Source organism: Pezoporus occidentalis, unplaced genomic scaffold (assembly GCF_034315485.1).
Source record: "Pezoporus occidentalis ecotype Australia unplaced genomic scaffold, CSIRO_AGI_Poc_V1 ctg370, whole genome shotgun sequence".
Taxonomy (NCBI): Eukaryota; Metazoa; Chordata; class Aves; order Psittaciformes; family Psittacidae; genus Pezoporus; species Pezoporus occidentalis.
The window spans coordinates 918-13,416 of NW_026915692.1; the positions used below are offsets into that span (position 1 = coordinate 918).

Below are 12,499 nucleotides of genomic sequence, written 5' to 3' on the forward strand. Positions count from 1 at the left end.
CTCCCCCCCCATCCCCCTCCAATCTCAGTCCTGCCCCCCAGCCCCTCTTCTTATCCCCCTCTGTTACCCCCAGTTCTGCCCCCCCCATCCTCCCCCCTCCAATCTCAGTCCTGCCCCCCCAACGCGGTTCTTCCTCCCCCCCACCTCCATCCTCCCCCCTCCAATCTCAGTCCCTCCCCCCCCATCCCGGTTCTCCCCCCCCCATCCCCCTCCAATCTCAGTCCCGCCCCCCCCATCCCGGTTCTCCCCCCCCCATCCCCCTCCAATCTCAGTCCCGCCCCCCCCCGCCCCCCCTCCCCTCCGGTCCCGCCCCCCCCCTCCCTCCCCCGCTGCCATTGGCCGCCCGCTCTGCGCCGCGTCCTGACGCTGGGGCCGGGCCCGGCCATGGTCGCTCCGCGCCGGCTCCGCCGCAGCCCCGGGAGGAGGCGGCCGCCGGGCTCCGCGCCCGCGCAGGTGGGTCCGGCCCCGCTCGGTGCCTTCCCGGTTGTGGGGTGGGGGGGGGGCGCTGCCCATCGCCCCATTGACCCCCCTTAATTCATCACCGCCTTACTTCCGACACCCCCCCCCCCATCTCCATCCGCGGTGCCGTCGGGCTGTGATTTCATACCGGGGGGGGGGGGGTTGGTACCCTTTGGTACCCCCCCGTGCTGCGCGGTGCCGCCCCGAGGCGGCGGGGATGGGCGAGCGCATCCTTCCCACCCCCCCCTCTTCCCTTCCCCTCCCTTCCCTTCCCTTCCCCTCCCCGGCGCCGCTTCAAAACAAACCCGTCACCAAGATGGTGCAGAGGTGAAGGAGGGGAGGAAGGGGAAGAAGCAGGTGAGGAGAGGGGGGGACGGGCGATGGGGCCCGCTCCGTGCTGTTGGGGGGGTCCTGAGGGGTTGCACCCCCAGCGGGGAACCCCCCCCCATGTATCCCGGTGACAGCTGAAGGAGTGGGGATGTGGGGTTTGAGGGGGGGGGATGTGATGCTGTGGGGCTCGGGGGGCAGCGTTTTGGGGGCTGGATTGAGGCCTTGCTCCGGTGCCCCCAGCGGTGGGGTTGGTTGCTATGGGTTGGGGGGGAGGCAAGACACCCCCGCCATCCCCCCCCCGGGACGTCGAGGGGCGCGGGGACCGATGGGGGGTGTCCGGCATCTGGGTGCTGCGGAGCATCTGGGGCGCTCTTTGCCCCTCGGCTTTGGGGGGGCTTTGGTTCTGTATTGATCCCCCCTCCCCTGCCACCCCCATGCCTTGCACACACCAGCGAGGCACTTGTGTGTGTGCCCGCGGCTCCATAGGGACACAAACTGGGGTGTCCCGTCCCGTCCCCCCCTTTCCTCATCCTCCCTGTCCGTGCGGATCTGGCTGGGGACCGGCCGCAGGCACCAGTAAGTGGAGCACATCTGGTGCGAATTCCTCCCCGTGTCCCTGCCCCCGATCCCACCCCGATCCTGCCCTTCCAAAGCCTCTTCTCCCGCAGCGCCTGCTCCCACGTGGATTTTCGGGCCGGCGTCGCCTCGCCAAGGTGGGTGCCCCCATGTCCCGGTGTCCCGGGGGATCCAGGCGATGGGCACGGGGCTGTCGGCGCGATGGGGACGCTGCGGGAGCCGCATCCAGGCGAGGGGGCTGCGGGGTCTGAGGGTGGGAAAAGTGGGTTTGGGCTCTTTGCCCCCCTGCTGCCGGTGGCCTCGGCCTGGGAAGTGTTTGGGGGCTGCCCGTGTCCCTTGGGAGCGGAGCCTGAGCTGCCCTCGGCATTGCTGCCCATGGGATCCTGAAGGTCACAGACCTCGGGATGGGCCTCGTGGCTTCTCCTTTTCATCCCCCCCTCCCTTTCCTTGCCCTTCATCCCTGCAGTTGTCGTGGCTTTGCCAGGCTGAGGCATCCACACTTGTGCTGTGCTGGGAGCAGGTGGCCCCCGTCCCCCCCTCCCTCCCCGGTGCCGCTCGGGTTTCCAGAATGCTGGAATAGCGCCGTCGCCTCCGCCGCGCCGGGGATTTAACGTGCTGAAGGGGTTTTACCTCCTGTGCCTGTGTGTGAGGGACGCAGTGCTTCCAGTCCTGCCCCAGTCCCCCCCCCTCCCCGCCAACCCATCACAAACCATCTCCTGCTGGGGGGGGGGGTCACATCCCTGCATCTTCTATGGGCACCTTGAGGAGTGACCTTGGGCACATCCCTTTGCTTCGGTGCTGCTCTCGGGAGGGGATTGTGGTTCATGTGTGTCATTCCCACCGCCCCGTTCCCTCCTCGTCCGCGTAGGGCTCTCGGCTCCGTTTGGGAAGCGCTGGAAAGGGCTGTTGCTGTTTTATCCCGGCCCCGAGCGGGCAGGGTGGAGGCTCGGACGGTGCCGGAGTCACCCGGGGTGGATTTTTCCCAGGCTGCCAAGTGAAACAAGTGGGGTCTGATTCTCATTTCATGCCGCAGCCCTTTCCTGCCACTCTGGCAACGTAAAGGAGCCTAAATATGGTCATAAACCACATCCACTTCGAGGTCCCTCTGTGCTGCCGGGGCGGCCAAATGGCATCTTTGGAGAACAAAGCCCCAAAAGTCCGGGAGCGGGACCCAGCTCCGTGGTACCCGGAGGTGCTGGTGAAGGATGGAGCGGGTGGAGGGTGATGCCGCCCAGCTCATCCCACAGGACCAGGAGGGCTCTGTCCCTGTGACCCCAAAACCCATCCGGGGTGAAGGGGCGAAAATGACTTTTCCCTTGTGTTTGTCCCCAAGCCAGAGCTGCTTCCTTGTCTCAGGTCGGCATCGCTCGGCTGGACCCGCCATGGGATGCTGTGGGATGTACCCCAGCGATGGGTGGCTTCCTTGGGAGCAGAGGGAAAGGAAGGAGAGGGATGCGTGGTGCTGGGGCTGGGTGCCCAGTGCTTGTGGAGCGAGCAGCCCTGGCCAGGCGCTGCCCCCGAGGCTTGGGAAGTGAGCCGGCAGCATCCCATTAAATCCCGTTAATACCCGGGAGCACATGGAGGTGGCCTGAGCTGATGGGGGGCTGCTGCATAGATGCCGTGGCTGGACTTCCCCATCTGCAGCCACAGCTAAAAATACCCCCCCCCCCCACACACCCCCCTTTGCTTCTCCCCATCTGCGCCCAGGGCCGGGGGCTCGGTTTTGGGTCGCTGTTTTGGCAGGTCCTGGAGGCTGAGCCATCCCCAGCTCCGAGGTGACTCTATTGCAGATGACATTCCTGCCCCCGGGAAGCTGTGGCTCTGCTCTAGCCAGGCGCGGCCAGCGCAGAGCAAGTGAGTCACAGCAGGGGCAGGGAGGAGGAGGAAGAGCAGAATCCCGCGGCCGCTGACAGCAGGACCATGGGATGCATCAGCCCTTCTCCTCCTCGAGATGCTCTTCATCCCTTTCCCATCAACGCACCTTCAATTCCTTTCTCCTTCCTTTCCCCCCCCACTTCTAATTAGAGCAGCTTTCAAGAAAAAGCTGGAATTTCCTCCTCATTTTGTTCCATGGGAGCTTAGGCAGTGCCGGAAAGACCTCGAGGTTTTTCCCTGTGCCTTGTTTGAGCAGCACTTTGCTTTTGCTCTCAAGATGGATCTAGCTGTCTGCCTGCCAGCAGCTCTCCCTCCACAGATCTGTCGGGTTTCATCTCGCGCTCCAGTTTGGTTTCCTTGTGCTTTTTCCTTCTGTTTTTCCCTTTTTCCCTCGCTCCTGGTGTCTCCCTGCTGGAGCTCCCCACTGCTTGAAAACAAGACAGGAGCTTGCATCCTCTAAGGAATAAAGCCCCAGTGCCCACGTGGAGTTAAAGACGTGGATTTGGGGTGGTTTATTATGGGGGTGTGTGTGTGTATGTTCGCTTTCTCTTCAATGGTGGCTGAGAGGATGGGGGGATCTGCATCCTGGGTGCAGGATGGGGGGAGTTTTGGGGGGAAGCTCGGCCCATGGTGCTTGTGTCCAGGTTGGGGGCTGCTCCTCGGTTTCCCATCTCCCGAGCTAGAGGTGCCCCTGGATAGCAGTGGGATAGTGGGTCTGGATGAGCTGAGCTGCAGGGGGACCTCGCAGCAGCATCCAGTGCCTGGAGGGGGCTACAAGGATGCTGGAGAGGGGCTTTCATCAGGGGCTGTGCTGACAGGACAAGGGGTGATGGGTTCAGACTGAAACAGGGGTTGGATCTAAGGCAGAAGCTCTTCCCTGTGAGGGTGCTGAGGCCCTGGCACAGAGAAGCTGTGGCTGCCCCATCCCTGGCAGTGTCAGACACAGGGGCTTGGAGCATCCTGCTCCAGTGGAAGGTGGCCCTGCCGGTGGCAGGGGGTTGGACGTGGATGAGCTCCAAGGTCCCTTTCCCTCAAACCATCCCCTATGACAGCAGAGCACCGGATGAGTGCCAGGACAAGCCGGTAGGGCAGGATGGTGGCCGCGCTGGGATGTGTCAGGCTGTGGCCACCACCCAGGAGCCACCACCGTGGTGTCCCGGCGCAAAGCAGCCGGGGCTGTGCCGAGCAGGACACGGATGCTTTCCCAACGTGCGATTCCCCATGGCTTTTCCTGGAGGCCGCGTGTGGAAGGGGCTCCTCAGCACCCGCGTTCCCGACCCTCCTCCTTGTGATGGACCGGTGCTGCCTGAGCTCCGGGAGCAGGAGGGAGCTGAGGCCTTGCCATCTGTGCTTGCCATTGCCCCCGTGCCCTGGCGTGGACGTCTCAAGGTCAAAGCCGTGCTGCGGTGGCTTTGGGGCTGAGCCAGCGCGGGGCTGAAGCGCTCCCACCTCCTGCCTTGACTCAGTGTTGGGTTTGGGGTTGGAAAGGGGGTAATTAACTGGCCTATTTCTGGGCAAGGAGGAAGAGGAGGAGGAGGAGGAATCGTTTCTCTTTCCAGAACTTCAAACGGCTTCCAGCAAGCGGCCGGCACCAGCCCAAAACCGCTTCCAGAGCAGGAGGTGCCTCCCATCTGGGATGCTCGGGGCGCGTGTGGGGTCCGGGTGCCATGGGGAGGGAAGGGGGATCTCCCCCGCGGCTCTTCCCCCTTTTATAGGAAGCAGGGAGTCGCAGCTCCCCGATGTTTGATGGTTGAGTTTCTTTTCCCAGCCCCAAAAAGGAGTAAAGAGATTTGGGGGGCAGCAAACGGGGCCAGGTCCCTGACCCCGTGCCCATCCCAGGGCTGCAAGGGGGTCACCTCTTGTAGGCTCATCTGGGAAGGCAGCAAAGGGATTCCTCCTCCTCCTCCTCCTCTTCCTCCTTCTGCAACAGGCAGGGATTATTGGCATCATCCTGCACCCCACAGCAGGGTGCTGGGGGCTGTTGGCAGCATCTTCCCTACCCAGGAGGATGCAGTGGAGCTCGTGGGGCGGAAGGTGTTATTGATGGCTATAAGCAGTGGTTATAAATAGCCTTGGTTTGAAAGTTTGCATCTGCCTTTGGAAATGAAAGTGCCTTTTGGACCAATGTCACTTCTCTCCATCCTTTTGGAAAGCTTCATCATTATTATTATTATTAAGATGAAACTTAATTTTTTAAGAGCATTTTTCCTCTCCAGTTATTGGAAGACTTCAGGGAACACTTCCTTGGGCACCGCAGAAACCCAGGAACACATCCCATGTCTTGCAGGTGGGGAAGATTCATGGGGTCGGGTTGGGTTGGTTTTCCTCAGGAGAAGAAATAGGGAATGGGAAAATGTCCATGGCGTCAGTGAGAGGTTTCTGCTGGAAGCATCCTTATTTTGGGGACAGGAAAATGGGGTTTACTTAAAACCTGCTGGAAAAAAAAAAAAAGACAAGTTGAAGAAATGGAATAATTTGGGTGAAAAACCGTTGTGTTTAGGACAAAGCTGGCAAAGTTTCTGGGTTTCTGCCTGGAATTCCTGGGTTGTAAAGCCTGAAATCCTCCCCCAGCCCAAGCCATAACCTTGAGACGCGGTCCCAGCGCAGGAGTTTTCCACTGCCAAGGAAGGAAAAGGTAATGCTGTGTAAAAAGAGGAACGCGAAGCAGTCCTTTGGACCTGCCAGGCATTTGTTGTGCTGCCGAGGCTGCCCTGCCCCGCAGCCCCAGGCTGGGGTGGTCCAGGAGCATCTTCTCCTGGGAGCGGGAGATAAATCAGTGCGATGGAATCCACGAATCCCAGCCTGGGTTGGGTTCAAGGGACCTTAAAGCTCCTCCAGTTCCAACGCGGTGCCGTGGGCAGGGGCACCTTCCACCTTGCACTGCGAGGTGCAGTTATTCCTAGGGATAAACCCCGTGCTCCTTGGAGACGCGTCTCTGCCCTTAAGCCAACGCAGGGATAGCAGACAGCGTGCTTTGCTAACTCCTCCACTGCAGCTGGGTGAGGGCAGGGCGTGCTTGGATGTGGGCTCAGGGCAGTTTTCATCTGGTATTCCAGCGCTTGGGATCACACAGGCAATGTATCAGGTTGGATATAAGGATGAATGCATCAGGTTGGATATAAGGATGAATGCATCAGGTTGGATACATCAGGTTGGATATAAGGATGAGTACATCAGGTTGGATACATCAGGTTGGATATAAGGATGAGTACATCAGGTTGGATACATCAGGTTGGATATAAGGATGAGCACATCAGGTTGGATATAAGGATGAATGCATCAGGTTGGATATAAGGATGAGTACATCAGGTTGGATACATCAGGTTGGATATAAGGATGAGTACATCAGGTTGGATACATCAGGTTGGATATAAGGATGAGTACATCAGGTTGGATACATCAGGTTGGATATAAGGATGAATACATCAGGTTGGATACATCAGGTTGGATATAAGGATGAGTACATCAGGTTGGATACATCAGGTTGGATATAAGGATGAATGCATTAGGTTGGATATAAGGATGAATACATCAGGTTGGATACATCAGGTTGGATATAAGGATGAATACATCAGGTTGGATACATCAGGTTGGATATAAGGATGAATACATCAGGTTGGATACATCAGGTTGGATATAAGGATGAATACATCAGGTTGGATACATCAGGTTGGATATAAGGATGAATGCATCAGGTTGGATACATCAGGTTGGATATAAGGATGAAATCCTTCCCTGTGTGAGGGGGGTGCCCAGAGAAGCTGTGCTCAAGGCCAGGTTGGATGGGGCTTGGAGCATCCTGCTCTAGTGGAAGTTGTCCCTGCCCTTGGAACTGGATGAGCTTTAAGGCCCTTCCCAACCCACACCGCTCTATGATGCTCCGTGCGTGCCGGGCTCTTCTCCGGGTGCATGGACTGGTGCCTGCGGGCTTGGGGCTCTCCGTGTGCTTCTGGAGCAATGCTTTCCCCTTAGGGCTTCGATGCTCCACTGTTTCCAAGGCGTGGACTCGCGCTGGGAGCGCGGGGATGGAGCCCATCCTCGCTCCCTGCCTCACCACAGCCCTCCTTCCCCCGCGCCGCCGGGAAAACTCGCACCTCCCGGCTCGCTGGAGCAAAAATATCCCCGGGCCCCGCTCGGATGCCGCTGCCAAGGCGGGGAGCGGAGCCGGCGCTGCCTCCGAGCACAGAATCTGTGGCGCTGGGAAGGTTGGGAGCCGCCGAGCCCCAGCGCGCTCCAAAATAGAAGCAGAACAAATGGTTGGAGCAGGATGCTGGCGGTGGAGGCAGCCAAGCCTCTTCCCCGCGGCAGCTGGTGGCTGCTTCTTGCTCCCTCCATCAATCCTCTCCCTGGTGCTGGAAGAGATGAGCATCTGGCTTTTTTTTGGGGGGGGGGGTTTGGTGTGATCCCTGTTGGTGGTGGGGATGGTTGGGCTGCATCCAAAGGAGCGTGACCAGCAGGTCCAAGGAGGTGATCCTGCCCCTTTACTCTGCTCTTGTGAGAGCTCACCTGGAGCATTGTGTGCAGTTCTGGGGTCCTCAATGTCAAAAGGATGTGGAACTGTTGGAACAAGGCCACAGGAGGGCCATGAGGATGCTCAGGGGCTGCAGCACCTCCTGTATGGAGACAGGCTGAGGAAGTTGGGGCTGTTCAGCCTGGAGAAGAGAAGGCTGTGGGGAGACCTCAGAGATTCCAGTATCTGAAGGGGGGCCTATAGGGATGCTGGAGAGGGACTCTTCATTAGGGACTATAGTGATAGGACAAGGGGGAACGGGTTAAAACTGAAACAGGGGGAATTTAGATTGGATCTGAGGAAGAAGTTCTGTGCTTTTGAGGGTGCTGAGGCACTGGAATGGGTTGCCCAGGGAGGTTGTGAATGCTCCATCCCTGGCAATGTTCAAGACCAGGTTGGACGAGGCCTTGGGTGAGATGGTTTAGTGTGAGGGGTCCCTGCCCATGGCAGGGGGTTGGAACTGGCTGATCTTCAGGTCCTTTCCAACCCAACCCATTCTATGATTCTAATTGAGCTGCAGGGCGGGGGTAAAGGGGTTGTGATGGAGATAAGGAGGTGACGGGGAGTTGGGTGGCACCGGGTCACAGAAGGGACTTTGTCCCAAAACAGTGACGTCGGTGCTGGGTTGAGCCCAGTGTGGTGCTGGGTGCGTGCGTGCTCCTGGGCTGCTGGATGAGCTGCGTTGGGGCCACCTTGGAAGGAGCGTGGTGGGGAAAGGCTCATTGCACATCACTGCGCTGCCAGTGGGCTCCTCATCCCCCCTGCAGACCCTGCTTCTGAGGGGGGACCAAGCTGCGTGGCCCCTGCCCAATGCTGGTACCCAGGGGAGGAAACGGAGCGATGGATTCTGGTTGCAAATCAAGTTGAGTCGGTGCAAGCCCTGCTCATTGCTCTCTGATCCTGGAGGTTTTAAGGTCGGGCGCAAGCAGGGTTTCACGCCTGCCCCTTGCCCCAAAGGGCTGCTCCAGCTGGATGGGGTGTCAGTGGGAAGGTTGGGAAGAGGTTTCCCCATCAGGGATGATGTTCTTGCCGTGTCCTTTCCAGCGGATAGGACCAGGCACCGCGAGCTCAGCATCCGCTCGGGTGACCTTCAGTGCCTTCTGCTTGGCGAGGGAGGAAGGCTGCTTTGCATGGCCTGTCCCTGCCTTGCTGCACAGGTCCTGAGCAACCCGGGCTCTTTTTGTCATGCAAATGCAGCTTGGTTTTTAGCTTCTCGCAGATAAATACCTTAGAGGCGAAATACGGAGCTCAGGGCCCTGCCAAAAGCCACCCTGATGGCTCAAGGCTGACAGGTTGGATGCTGAAGGTGCCCGGTTGAGGGGTTGGCTCCTTTTGGGGCACTGAAACCAAATGCTCTGAATTTTCTTGTCTCCTTGAGGTTCTACAAGTGGATGTGCACTGAGGAGTGCTGCGAGCCCCGCTGTGCCACCCCATGGCTGGATTGCCTGGGTTTACAATGCTGTGCATGCATTTATGGGCTCGGGAGACCTTTTTGCCCCAGCATCCCTGTCCCCTCCGAGCATCCCTGTCCCCTCCGAGCATCCCGGTCCCCTCCGAGCATCCCAGCTCCCCTCTGAGCATCCTGCCCCCACTCTGAGCATCCCTGCTTTACGCTGCCTTTTGGAGCTGTGTCCAGGCACCATGGCTCTGGCACGGTGATTTCCACACCCTCCCCTCATGCCAACCACTTGGGTTTTGCTACCGGGGTCTTCCTCACACCTCATACCCAACCCAAGGGGTGCAGGCTGTGGATGCTGTGCCCCATGCCGTGCACTGGACCGAAGCGCCTTCTGCTCACCTCACCCATTACGAAGGGTGTGTAGGTGAGCTTGGTATGGGGCGAGGCGGCCCCCATGGGGCTTTCTGGCTTCCTTTGGGACCCCATGAGCCCGCTGGCAGCTCACGTCCCCCGTGCTGGGGGTCACGGGCTGTTGGGCTGCGTTTGGGCAGAGCTGTTTGTGTACGATGCGGTTTTGGTTGTGGGTCCATTGGAAGCTCGGTGCTCTGGGTGCGGGGCGATGCGGTGGGATGGGGCACAGGGGGGTGGAAGTGGGGCTAAAGCTGCAGGACAGCTTGAGGCCGGTGGGGTTTGGAGGGGTGAAGCCCTCAGTGCTCCGGCTTGGGTCCTGGTTCATCCCTCCTGTGTGGAAACCCCACTGACACCGCATTAGACCCTGAGAGCACCCAGGGCTGTATCATGGCCTTGGGTTTTCTCCCATGGGGAGCTGGACGGGAGCTCCAGGGGTCCCACATCCTGGTGGTGATGGGATGCCACCGGGACCTAAGGTGGGCAAAGGAAGGTGCAAAGGAAAGGTAGTGGAAAATGAAGGTGAAATAAGGGCTGAGGAGCTCTTTTGGAGCTGCTGCTTTGCGGAGTTGGTTGGTTTTAGCAGTGGTCGGGTGCTGAGCCGTGGTGGGCTCAACACCCCCCCCAAAATAGGGTGCTCAAGCTCAGGGCAGCCTTGGGTACAGCAAGAGCTCCTCCTCTGGCTCGCCCCAACAGCTCCCTGTCCCTCTTGTGTTGTTGCCCCAGGATGCTCTCCCAGAGGGCAGGAGAGGGGGATCTACCAGATCTCTGTAGCAGGGAGATCCATCAGCCCTGGGTCAGCCCAGCATCTTGCTGATGAAGCCACGGTGCTGCCTTGGTCATTGTTTTCCTCTCTCTTAATTCTTTTCCCCTAAATACATCCCCATTGCAGCTCGTCCGTGTACCAGGCACCTTCTCCTCTCTGTAATGCCGAAATTATAGCATCACCCTCATCGCCATGGCAACGTGCAGGGATGGATTTGAAAGGGAAGGGGGGGGGAAGAGAAGGACCAGAAGCCCTCCAAGGATTATGACTTCAGTGAGGGATCAGGCTGGAGGGGAATCTGGGTCATGGCTGGAGGAAGCTTTTCTTCCAGCCTGTCTTTGGTAATTCCCCTTACAGCGACCGGAGCAGGGCCGAGGCACCGTTAGCACCCATGGGTGCTCCCTGGGATGGGTGCATGTACCCCGGGACGCGTTGTGCTCCTTATGGAGGAGATGGCTCCTCACTTCTGTGTACCCCCAGCAGCGAGCATCCTCTGCCAGCTCCGTGTTTGCACCCCAAGTCCAGGCTTTGCATCCCAAAGTCGCTCCTGTTGGCGCGCGCGGATGCTGCGGGAATGCTGGAGCCGCGCTTTGTGCCTCATCCCCCAAAATAAACAGGACTTTTTTTCCTTTTTTTTTTCCCTATTTTTTTTTCTCTCTTCTCCTCCTTTTTTCCCCCTCTCTTTTTCCACACCCCCAGAGCCGCTGTTGCTGGTGGCAGGGAGCCCAGACTCCGTAGGAACTCAGAAATGCCGCAGATCCAAGCCCCGGCTGCCCTCTCGCTTTCGCAATCCTTTGGAAGCAGGGGGAGAGACAAGGAATAAAATGGGAGGGGATTTATTGTTGGGTGGGTTTTTTTTCCCCTCTTTATTAGAGATTTATAGACTTTCCCACCAGTAGGGACAAGGGAGTCGGAGCCGAGCAGCCCATTTCCTACAGTAAGTTTCCAGCCCTTCTCCTCTCCAACCCTCTCTGGTGGGGTGCTGGAGTTTTTGGGATGCTGGTGGTGGGGGATGAGGGCCACCAGCACCTCCCACATGGGGTAGGTTTGGTGATGCTGAGAGAGCGGCTCAGGTTGGGGGGGGTTGAGCTGTTAAAGCCTTTTCTTGACCTGTTTCTCAGTTGTGTGCGAGCCCTTCGGCTTGGGCTTGGTGGTGGTGATGCTGCGGTGCTGTCGCCGTCCCCCCTCTGCCATTTGGCATCTTAGGGCCATGTGTTTGGAGGCGATTGCAGCGTCCAGGCTCGGAGGTTGCTGGGCCAGGGAGGGTTTGGTTTGCTGGTGTATTTTAAGCAGCTGGGTTTTTACAGGCCTGGAGGGATCCGGTCGATGGCACAAGCGGCTCCTGTCCCTGCTGGTGCCGCATTACCTGCAGCCGGTGCCAAGCACGGGGCAGGGTTCAGCTCCCTGCACCCTCACCTCATCCATTCCTTCTGCTCCCTTCCCAGAGCTGTGTCCCCATGAGGTCTGGGTGCTGGCAGCTCCAGTCTGAGCATCCAGGGCTTACTGGGGTTAAAACCGGTGCCATGGTTCTTCTTTTGCACCTGGGCCCGTGCTGTGCTGCGATCAGGTTTAGATAAGGGGCTTGCTGCCTGTGAACACAATTCCTACCGGGTAATTATTTATACCCTATATCCCTAATAAACATCTGGATCCGCTCCAAACATCTTCATTTGATTTGGGTCGCAGCCTCGCGACGGGGCTGTTTCATCCCCATCCCACCTCCCCTCCGGCGCGTGGCTTTGGACGGCTCCGCTGGCATCCAAGGGGCTTGCTTCGAGCCGTCGCCCCGCTCCCATGGGATGAGCTCCGTTGCCTTTGGGATGAGCCCTGCTCCCCGCCAGCCTCTTTTGCCCGCGGCGCCGCTGCTCGTGGGGCTGGCTGAGTGGATTCCCAGCTCTTGGAATCCTGGGATGGGGGCAGAAGTGGCATTGCCTTTTTTCCAGTAGGAGAAAGTTACTGATGGTTGTGATTGCAGGGAAAATAATGAGTGGCCAAATCCACCCCCCCCCTCCCCAAAAAGCACCCCCAGATGTGATGCTTTCTATTTTAAACCAGCACCGTCTGGTTTGGGGGCGAAGCAGGCTCCTGACCTTTGGGAGCGCGTGGGGCTGGCAGTCACGCCGAGCTCTTTGAGGCCAGGGCTGACTTCTTGCTCTGTTTGCCTAGAGCCAAGAAA

General features: G+C 59.0%; 1 protein-coding gene across 10 annotated transcripts in view; it reads left to right on the forward strand.

Moving 5' to 3' along the window:
* The first annotated feature begins 321 nt into the window (after positions 1-321).
* Positions 322-12,499, forward strand: part of MEF2D (myocyte enhancer factor 2D) — a 59,563-nt gene continuing 47,385 nt past the window's right edge. For 8 of the 10 annotated variants that reach the window (XM_062631657.1, XM_062631647.1, XM_062631651.1 and 5 more), the window contains exon 1: positions 322-453. The gene's annotated coding sequence lies outside the window, so the exon portion shown is untranslated. Of the gene's footprint in view, positions 454-11,193; positions 11,261-12,499 lie in introns of those variants that run through there. The other 2 variants (XM_062631650.1, XM_062631648.1) reach the window with 2 other exon arrangements.